This window comes from Canis aureus, chromosome 3, assembly GCF_053574225.1.
Source record: "Canis aureus isolate CA01 chromosome 3, VMU_Caureus_v.1.0, whole genome shotgun sequence".
NCBI lineage: Eukaryota > Metazoa > Chordata > Mammalia > Carnivora > Canidae > Canis > Canis aureus.
Genome location: NC_135613.1, coordinates 35,241,286 through 35,252,215, shown reverse-complemented (window position 1 = coordinate 35,252,215; position 10,930 = coordinate 35,241,286). Strand labels below are relative to the sequence as shown.

Here is a 10,930-nt window from a genome sequence, read left to right as displayed (position 1 = left end):
GCCAACTCCTGGTTTCATCTCAGAAATGATCTCAGGGTCCTGGGATCAAGCCCTGCATTAGGCTTCATGCTCAGTGAGGAGTCTGCTTGAGGATTCTCTCTCTCTCTCCCTCTGCCACTCCATCCACTCTCTCTCTCAAATAAACAAATATATCTTTAAAAAATAATAACTCCTATATTATAGGTATTAAAAATTACCAAAATCTTGCTGGCTTAAAACAACAGAAATTTACTTTTTGACAGTTCTGGAGGCTAAAAGTCCAAAATCAAGGTATTGGCAGGGTTAGTTTCCTCTGGAGACTCTGGGATAGAATCCATTCCATATCTCATTCCTAGCTTCTGGTGATTGCTGGCAGTCCACAGCATTCCCTGGCTTGTAGCTACACCCTCCAATCTCTGCCTCCACCTTCACATGGATTTCCTCTCTGTGTCTCCATGTTAAATCTCCCTCTCCTTTCTCTAATAAGGATGCCAGTCACTGGATTTAGGGCCCACTCTAAATTGAGGATGACATCATCCCAAGATCTTTAACTCAGTTACAACTGCACAGACACTAGTTCCAAAAAAGGCCATGAGGGTTAGAATTTGAACATTTCTTTTGGGAGAGGACCCTATTTAATCCGCCACTATAGGGTGCCAATATTCCAGGCATCGTAAATGAAGTGATCAACACAGCATCTGTGACATTGGAAGCCCTAAACATTACACCTATCACTGTTAGTAGGGTATTATTTATTATATCTAAAGTAAAACTAGACATATATTTGACAATGGCTTAATATCTCAGAATGGAAATCCAGAGAAGAAAACCCATTCTAATGAATAGGAGAAGAGGAAACTGAGGAGACTGTTTATTCCCAAGACAGGTCAAGCACAAGGGCAGGGTGGAGAGGGGCCTGAAATCCAGACTGGCCGCAAAGCAAAGGAGTTCCCAGGGGAGCACACCCAGGCACAATGGAAAGAAGCCCTGAAGTGGAGGCAAAAATGGGCACAAGTAGGCCCCTGTGGGAAGAAAGGGGTGCAGGTAAGCAAAAGAGGGATCCATTTGCCCATATTGTTGTCCATCATTTGCACCAACTAGAGCCAGGCTTGGTGCCACGCACTGGGGATACCAGCCAGAGCAAGAATGCTGCACTGTGGAAAGACTGCTGCTTCTGCTGCTCTTTTTTCTGGAGCAACCTTTTAAAATGTGTCTGTTTTCATTGTGAAATTAAGGTTTTGGAAACCCCTAGAGGCAAACAGGAAACCAGAGGAGACAACTGTGGTACAGAGAAGACTGCAGGCTGGGAAGCAGACAGACGAGGTTTGAACCCGCTCACCAGTGGCAGAGCCTGGATTGTGTCACAGAAACCCTCAGAGCCTGTTTCCTCATCTGTAAAATAGGGAGAAGACTACTCCTCCCCAGGAGGGTGGTCCTACACAAGGGGAGCTAACAGATGGGAAGCACTGGTACTCAGACTGGAATGGGGGGTTGGAATACACGCTCACTTTCCTTTTCCGATGGCTGTTTCAGGAAGAAGGCTCCCCACATCCTTGCACCCATTCACCATAGAATCTGACACTCATATTCCCTCAGTCAACTTTCACGAGAGGCTCACAGGCTGTTTTCTTTCAGCGCAAGAGAGATATTTTCCTGGCTGTGTTGTAGCTGGAAAGAAAAGCAAGAAATATAGAGTAGAGTGAACTTGGGAAATCTTTCCTGTAAAAACCCCAGCAGATTTATCACAGATGTCTGGCCCACTCATGGCCTTCTCCTGAATTCTATTAAAAATAATAACAAACAATCAAGAAACTGAACCCCAAAGCCCCAAAAACAGTGTTCTGGGTCTCTGGCAAAGTGGGGTCATGTACACACACAAGAGACCCGAAGCCCTCCAGGCACTCCCTGGTCGCTAGGACAAGGAAGTCAGTGATTACCGAGCACCCCTGCACAGGCGCTGGGTCGGCCCCTTTCACATGCATCAGCTCTCCTGGGTCCTTGCACGGAGCCCTGGGCCCCAGCGGCCCCCGTTTTTCAGATAAGAAAACACGAGACTGAGTTTCTTTATGCTGAGATTCTCAAGCACAAAAGCACATCAGAATCACTCAGGGAGCTTATTCGGAATAGAGCAGTTCTGATTTGGCAGGTCTAAGGTGGTGCTCTGGACTGAGTATTTTTTAAAAGTGTCCGAGGCTCTTCCAAAGTATACATTCTTCTGACCAAGAACCACTGTGCCACAGGCTTGAGCTCTGCCAATATCTAACGAGGTTGCATTGGGCAAGTTACTTAATCTTTCTGAGCCTCGGTTTCTACTTCTGTCAAGTGGGGGTAATTAAACCCAATCCATAAGGTTGCTTTAACCAGGATCAAATATGATAATGTATGCAATGCAGCAATGTATTTCTATTAAAGGCTAGTACACAGTAAGTGCTCAATAAATCATAACCGGGACTGTAATTACTGACTAGTCCTGTGATCCTGAGAAAGTTATTTAGCTCCTAGACTTAATGTCCTCTTCTGTAAAAATGAGGAATATTGGATAGAATCTTTAGAAAACATTCTGCTCCACTTAACCTTGAATGTGCCCCTGCTAATCTGTCCCTCCTCCAATGAGGAGGGAACTCAATTGGCCGCTTAAGGGATGAACTAATTCTGGGCAAAGACAGTGAGCTGAGTGAGAAAACAATGATAATTCTAGGCTAATATATTTCTGTTCTGTCTCCTGAAGAGCTGGGCCATCTACTGCAGGATGCATCAGCAGCTGATGTCTGTGGAAAGGTCTGCAAATGGCACCCAACTTGCTCTGCCGCCAACACCGTCCTCCTGCAGCTTGGATTTATGTAGCAAGCCATATGCTCCAGGGAGGAGCATGGCTGAGGCAGAGGCCACAACAGGGTGCTCTAGTACCTGGCTTTGCTCCTCCAGCTTGCAACCACTGATGAATACAACATAGGAGGCAGTCATTCATTCATTCTTTCATTGTGTTTTGAGTACCTCCGATGTACTAGTAGACACTGCTAGGTACTAGAGATACTGAGACAGGCATGAGGCTGGCCCTAGCGCTCACAATCAAATGAGGGGAGACCAGTTGTGAAATCAAGGCAGCACTGTGACTAAAGGAAGAACAGATACCTGGGGAGACTTCATGGGGGACCTGGAAGCCAAGGCCTATGTCTGTTTTACTCATGATTCTTTCATTCTTAAGTACCTGTCGCATGCCAGTCTCTGTGCCAGTCACTGGCTTTGAGTGATCATCAGATCCAGTCTCAGGGTTTGAGCTGCTTACAGCTCATCCATGTGGGTATGCAGGACTCAGCCCTGTCCCAGAAGCATAGGTCTCTACAGTTCTAATACCTCCGAAGCTGTAGGCCTCTGGAGCGCGGCAGCTCTGCAGGTAGAGCCACATTCCAAGAGCTGAAGGCCAAGAGGAGATGGTTGGTGTTGCTCCACCGACTTGGCAACCTTTCTCTTGAACCTGAACCAGTCACAGAAGAAGGTGAGAGGAACTGTGAGCAAGGTGACAAGAAAAGGCATGGAGGTAGGAGACTCCAGACACCCTAGGGGAAGGAGGGAAGATCAGTTCTTCCCATCAAATCCATGACCTATCTCAGCAGGGTCCGGAGGCTCCTTGGCCCCATCCACGGCGCCCCACCCACAGGGCCTCACTGGATGTTCCATGTAGGCTCCAAAGGAGGTGATACGTACAGCCCCAGACATGCACTGACAAGATTAGAAGGGGATGATCTTGGCCTGCCTTCTAACACATCCTGTTTTATAATCCTGTGTGGCTCTTTTTTTTACCTTCTATTATTATTATTATTATTTATTATTATTATTATTATTATTATTTATTGAAGCATCTTCAAGAATGGCAATGGCTGAAGTTTCCTTGTATCTCTGCAAATCTCCATCTACAAGCAGCTCTCCCTGTCATTGGCATCCCCCTTCCCCATGAGCTGCCCCCCCACCCCCAGTCTCAGCGCCTGCAAATAGGAAAGGCAGAGGGAAACGAGGTTCATGGAGGTGACGTGACTTTTTCACGGCCACATAGCTGTCAAGACTAAGATGAGGCAAAGCATGCAGTCTGACATGAGGCTGTGCGCATGGCACCCTTTTTTTTTTTTTTAAGATTTTATTTATTTATTTATTCATGAGAGACACAGAGAGAGAGGCAGAGACACAGGCAGAGGGAGAAGAAGGGTCCACACAGGGAGCCTGATGTGGGACTCGATCCCAGGACTCCAGGATCACGCCCCGGGCTGAAGGCAGGCGCTAAACCACCAAGCCACCTGGGAATCCCATGGCACCCTTTTTATCCAGAAAAGAACACTGGCCTCAGACACAGGGCAGATGACTTGTAGCTTTGTCTTAGCGCCCTGAATGCCCATAAAGAAACCCCATTAATCTTTCCACTCTCTCTTCCCAACAGGGGACATTTCAAGGAAGATAGAGATTTCACATGGGGACTGAAAGAATTTTTGAGTCCTCCTGACCCAGGAGAAAGTGCAGTCCTTGGTAATCAGGGTCGACACCTCAGCCTACTTACTCTCTGCAGGGAGAACCACTTGTGAAAATTCAATAAGAGACACATGTATATGAAGCACCTGAGGTGTAGTAGACATTAAAAAATAGCAATGTACATCCATATATACATAAATGCAACATTTATATGGGGCTTACTGTGTGCCAGGCACTGTTCCAATCCCTTCCCATATATTAACCCTTAATCTTCACATCAACTTATAAGGCAAGTAATCGCAATCTTCTCTCACTTGATAGATGAGAAAACCGAGGCACAAAAAAAGATTAAGAAAGCTGGTAAGGAGGGGCACCTGGGTGGCTCAGCGGTTGAGCGTCTGCCTTTAGCTCAGGGCATGATCCCAGTTTGGGGATCGAGTCCCACACCGGGCTCCCTGCGTGGAGCCTGCTTCTCCCTCTGTCTCTGTCTTTGTCTCTCTCTCTCTCTCTCTCTCTGTCTCTCAGGAATAAATAAATAAAATCTAAAGAAAAGAGAAAGCTGATAAGGATCACACAGTAACTAAAGAACCAGGGGGCTGGGATATGAACCCTGGTTCCAGAGATGGGGCCCTGAACCCTGTACTACATTATGTCCTCCTGTAAGCCGCATCTCCCTGGTAAAATACAATTGCGTTTTACTTCCCCTAAGACTCACTTTAGAAAATTTCAAAAAGGATCTTGGGCCTAGCACCACCACCCACCTAGCACCGTGCTACTCCCTAAGCAAATCCCTTCTTGATTTTTCCCCTCCTGGCTCCACCTCTTTGGGCTGAGGACATCCTGGTGCCCCTGGCCCACCACCCACCTTTCCCAGGCTGGTACAGAAACCCTCTCAAGTCAGCCCGCCTGGATCTTATTTAGATATTTTCTTCCATGGCAGATAGTGCACAGGCTTTGCAGAGGAGAAGCAGGTACGAGTTTACCTCAAATGTCAAAGGACAAGACAAATGGGTGCCCTTCAATGCACTCCCATCCCACCCGGCAGCTGGCCACCCACTGGCCACCAGGTCAGCCCTGACCTCTCGGGGACCCCTCCAAGCTGGTGATTCCCTCACTCCCCTGATCAGTATTTCTCATGTCTCACTTTGGAAAGGAGGAAAGGTCAGTGCTGGGTGGGAGTGAAGTTTTAATGCAAACACCTCCATAAGTGAGAAGTGTGCGCCCACCCAGAGAACAGAGGAAGTTAAAATTGATAGAGCATCTCCCGAAAGCAGGCCTCTAGATGTGCTACGTATAAACTCAGGTTCCTGCTGTGTGATACGGAGACACATATTGCGCAGTGTTGTTTGGAAATGAGATCAAATAAAGAGGCATTTTTCTGAGGAAAGGTGGCCTTTGTCTCTTGCACCCTCAGATAATAAGCTTCCTGTTGTGCCTTTTCTAAGGACTGACCCTAATCAGTTCAAACTATTAGTCACCAGGTGTAAAGAAAGCCAGCGGAGCCCTTCCCAGGGCAGAAGGATGCCCGGGAAAGAGGCCTGGCCTGTACCCATCCCAGTTCACACAGTCACTTGCTGTGTAACTGGGCAAGTCCCCTCTCCACATATAAATATGACCCCACTAATAATAATAGCGAAGACTTGCGGAGCACCTGCTTTGTGTTGGGCACTGTTCCAAGAGATTTCTTCTATCAACTCATTTAAATAAATTAAATAATAGCGCACGAAGCCCCAGATCTCCCTGTCTGCTCCCAGCTCTGCCTGTCAGGGACGAGCAGGCCTGCTCCCGGGCTCTATAATTACTAACGGTGTTAATGGCCCTTATCTGCCTCCAGATCATCAGGAGCCACCAACACACAGAGTCTGGCTTGCCAGTTGTCAGCACCCAGCCGTGGGGGTCTCTGCAGCAGCACCGTGGGCCCATTGCCCCAAGCCCAGGGTGATTGATGAGGTGTGGGGCAGCGACTGGACGAGGAACAGACGAGAATGCCAGCGGGGCAGGGTGGCTGAGCAGAGGCGAGGAGCGGCCGCCGTGCTCTGCAGCCCCCTCACGAGCCCCCTGCCCGCGGCCTTCCAGACTCGACACCTGATCCTCCCGGAGCCACCAGCCAGCTGCGTCCTCTCACTGCAAACCTGGCTCAAACAGGAAAACACTTTTCAGGGGCCCCTCTCTTCTCATTTTTAGATTACAGTGAGATGATGGACTTGCTGAGAACAGATACCTTTCTTTCATGTATTAAATCAAGTCCAGGAGCTCATGGCCCACCTCCTGCCTCCCTCTGTTCTCTCCCGCTGCTGCCCCAGACCACATGTTCTCTAAATGAGGCCACACTCGGTCCCTCCAAACCTTTGTCACTACCTGTCCGTCTACCTGGAACACTCTTCCTTCTCCTCCCAACTGGTTAGCAGCTTCTTGATCTTCAGGACTTTAACTGAAGGGCACCTCGTCATCCTTCTAGAAGGTTCTGGGCTTTTCCTCTGAGGGCTTGCTGAGCCGCAGACCTAGGTTGAACCACAGCTCTCCTCATACTGTGTCCTAATCTCCTGGCTATATGTTAAAATGCAAAAAGCTCTGTCATCCATCAGAGACCAGGGTCAAGTTCTGGTTCAGTGCTTACTACCTGCATGACCTTGGGCAGATTGGTTAACTTCCTTTAACCTCTGTTTCCTGGACTATAAAACAGGGATAACAAGGGTTTCCTCAGCCAGCTGCAGCAAGGAGTAGCTGAGACCATGTAGGGGACAACACCTGCGGGGTGCTTGGCAGGGTGCCAGTGCTCATGGCCACTCTGCTCAGTGTCACCTCTATGGAATAACCCTCCATGGGTTGTGAAAGAAAAAGGGATTTGAGAATCTTATATTGAGATCTGGCTTAGTATGGTTCCCACCCCTTTCTTTAGAATAATTGCTTTTGCTCTCTTAGTAAAGAATTTTGGCTACTGAGTTTTGCTTTCCCTCAGACCCAGCCCTTTCCAGCAGGCTGTACAGGGTAGTCAGGGTAACCTGCCGGGACTCGGGGCACCACCAGTTAGTAGTAGGTGAGGTTAGGGGCATCCCCATGATGTGTCTGTGCTCAGCGAGGTGCTTCCCCAGCCTTTGTCTCACCTATGAGGTCAGCGTCCCCCTTTTATAGACGACAACACAGACAGGCAAGTGGCTTGGGTTGCCATCTGCCGCTCAATGGCTGCATGACCAGGAAATGTGACTTGAACTCTCAGAGATTCTATTTCTCACCTGGAAAGCGAGGATGCTAGTGGTGCTTGGTTCATGTGAGGAGTGGGTGAGACAAGGCAGGTGATGGCTTTGGCAAAGTGTCTGGTGGGCAGGATGCCCGCAGCACCTGCTGTCATTGGTAAAGCCTTGATAAATGGCAGCCCCTCTGCCCCTACCTTAACCCCAAGCTAGAAAGCTTCAGTGCAGTCATAGCACAGTTTAGTTCCTTAAATTCGGCACACTCTCTCACCTTAAGCTCTTAGCCCATGCTGCTCTCTTTGCCCAAAGCATCCCTCTGCTCCCCACAGTTGGCCAACTCTGACTGATCTGAGGCCTCAGATTAAATGTTGCCTCCTCTCTGGGGCCTTCCCTGTTACCCCAGACTGGGTCACGGGCTTCTCCTATGTGGAGCCTGTGCTTTCTCTATCATTTCACTTCACAGGTAATCAGGTAATTTTTCTACATGGTTCAAAAATAGAAACAACATAAAACCTGGCTTCCAACATGCCGCACCCAACCTACTTTCCCTTGCCCCACAGGACATCACTTCTATTAGTTTCTTGTGTGCTTTTCTGTAGCTACTTCATATGTATTCTTATTTTCCCCCTTTGGACATGCTCATTTCTCACAGGCCACTTCATACCCTACCTTGGAGATCAGTCCTTATCAGCCTAAAGAGCATATTCTTTGCTAGGGGAGCCTGGCACTGTACTGTATGGAATTCGATAACTGGCCCCAACTGTTGAAAATGTGGCTTGCGGACACCTGGGTGGTTGAGCATCTGCTTTTGGCTCAGGTCATGATCCCAGGATTAAGTCCCACATCAGACTCCCCTCAAGGAGTCTGCTTCTCCCTCTGCCTATGTCTCTGCCTCTCTCTGTGTGTCTCTCATGAATAAATGAATATCTTTAAAAAAAAAAAAAAAAGAACAGAAAATGCAGCTTGTGTATCTGCTATGACATAAGTATACATGCACATCTATAGGAGAAATTTCCAGAAGTAAGGGAAAGGCAGTTATGATACAGGGCAGTCTCCCCCAGTTCCACTGTTTGCCTCAGGAAAGCAAGGACATCTGTGTCACCCTGCACAGAGCACCGAGTTGAGCCCCCCGCTGGCCTGTGCACCCTCCCATCATGCAGCCCCACTTGGAAAGGGATACTGACACCAGTGAACCTCCTTACAGTATTCCCCTAAAAACTAGTCCTGCAGGAGTACCCAGAGACCCTGCAAAACTCCGGGGCATGGTGTATTTGAATGCTTACATCAGGTTGCCAAATATCAAGATACGAGAAATTGAATTTTCGACAAGCCAGTGAGAACAAGTGGCCTTTGGGGGTGGCATGATGATTTGCTATTTGCCCACCCCTGCCCAGTCTATTCCAAGCCACACAACTTTTCCAGGCTAAGGGAGTAAGCACTCCCTGATGGCATGCCCAGCTTTGTGAGGGGCAATGTCATTGATTAGCCACCATGGCAAGCTCAATGTGGGACCCATTCATTCTCTTTCACTCCTCTGTATCACGGTTCATGAGTCCTATCAATCATACCTCTTAAAAATCTCTAGCATGTCTAGTTGCTCCATCTGAATAGTCTATTTTTTTCTGGATGATTCCACAGCCTTATCCTGACACTTTCCTCTGCTTCAAGACAATGCAATTTTCAGAAAGTCAAAATAAAAATGACTGTCATACCACTGTAATTTAGCTGTGTAAAAATTTATTTAATTCATCAATGAGAGAACCAGCCAGATTGCAAAGCTGGCTTGGAGAGCATTGGAAGAGCTGAGTATTGACATACAAGTCCTACAGAGATAATATTAGAATAAGATTTCTTGTCAGGTACAAAATGAGTTAATGTCCTTTGGGAGAGTAAAAATAGAATTATTTTTTCCTATTAGACAAAAACTTCTTTATCTCTGACAAAAATCCACAAATCAAGGAGGATTTTCACAGGGCCTGGGCTCTGATCAATAGTAAATAGTATGTCCAACAGGAGTACGTTCCCACAGAGCAAGAATGGCAGCCACCTCTTGTTTTTGTTAATAAAGTTTTATTGACACCATCCATGCTCGTTCATTTACATATTGCCTTTGAGGGCTTCCCTGCTTCCATGGTATTGTTGAGTAACCCTGTTGGAGATCATATGGACCACAACACTGAAATATTTACTGCCTAGCCCTTTACAGAAAAAGTTTTAAAGAGAACTAAATACCCCTTGGATAGACCTGTTAGACACTGCTCTGTGTAACAATGAGAAAACAGGCAGACTTCACCTTATTTGCATGTTGGGGATGATTTTTCTTACACCTCTTGCATGCTCACTTTCCTCCCACCCCTTCTCCTGTCATCAGAGCAATCCTTCAAAATCATGCACCTTATATTGTCAATTCTCCGCCTAAAATCTTTCCAAACCCCCACCACTCACCATTTTAACTGGCCTCAGAGGAATCCCCGAAACCCTCAGGCCCCAGTCACCTTCAGCTGTGGGGAGGCCCTCCTAGGACAATACATGGCAGAGCTCAGAAGACTGGCCAGGCCATGCACCAAGGGCTGTAACCGCACCTGTGATGGGCGAGATTCGTTTTTTTCCCTTGACTGGGGGCACCAGAAAAACTCGGGGCATTCCTGGTTCCAGAGAACCAGGGCTGAGTGAGGATTAATACCAACCACCCCTGGAGCTTCTAGGGAGAATTAAAGGGGGAACTTGTTTACAGGGCTTTGGCACCTGGTAAAGAGCCCAATAAATGAGAGCTTATTCTCTTACGATCCACTTACCTCGTGCGGATCTGAAAGGAGGATTATGCTTCTGAGAGGGAGAAGAGCAGGGAGGAGGAGATGGAAGCTGGGGGCAAATAACACTGAGGACGACATCTGCTTTCTATTCCCCAGACTCTGGGGCCCAGGCCGCCTGCCTGGTGTAACGTTTCTCTGTTCCGTATAAACAGAAAAGATGACTCTCGTAATCTCGGCAACAAAATACGCAGGCATAAAAATGGGTCATATTTTACTTTAATGAGAGAAATGAGGGCCTGTTTCCTTCACACAGAGAAGCCTGGGTTGCTGTAATTAACACCAAATGGGCCTGAAGCTGATCTCTCAGATGCTGAAGGGGTTGTTGGGATTGGAAGAACCTGGGGCTGCGGGAGGTGCTGATGCAGTGCCAGCCCTCCAGCCCTGCGTCCCCACCCCTCCTCCTTCCCCTCACTCACCAGCCAGCCTGCCTGCCAGGTCCTGCAGAACAGGGAGCAGCATTCACTGTCCCCAAGCACTCACTAGGTGCTT

At 47.9% G+C, this 10,930-nt stretch overlaps 1 long non-coding RNA gene across 1 annotated transcript; it reads right to left on the bottom strand.

Annotated features, from left to right (window-relative positions):
* Window positions 1-822: 822 nt before the first annotated feature.
* On the bottom strand, window positions 823-10,707 carry LOC144305057 (uncharacterized). Its single transcript, XR_013372090.1, has 3 exons — window positions 10,424-10,707; window positions 3,334-3,454; window positions 823-1,647 (listed from the first exon to the last, which is right to left on the bottom strand). It is a non-coding gene; the product is annotated as an uncharacterized LOC144305057 (long non-coding RNA).
* Window positions 10,708-10,930: the final 223 nt, after the last annotated feature.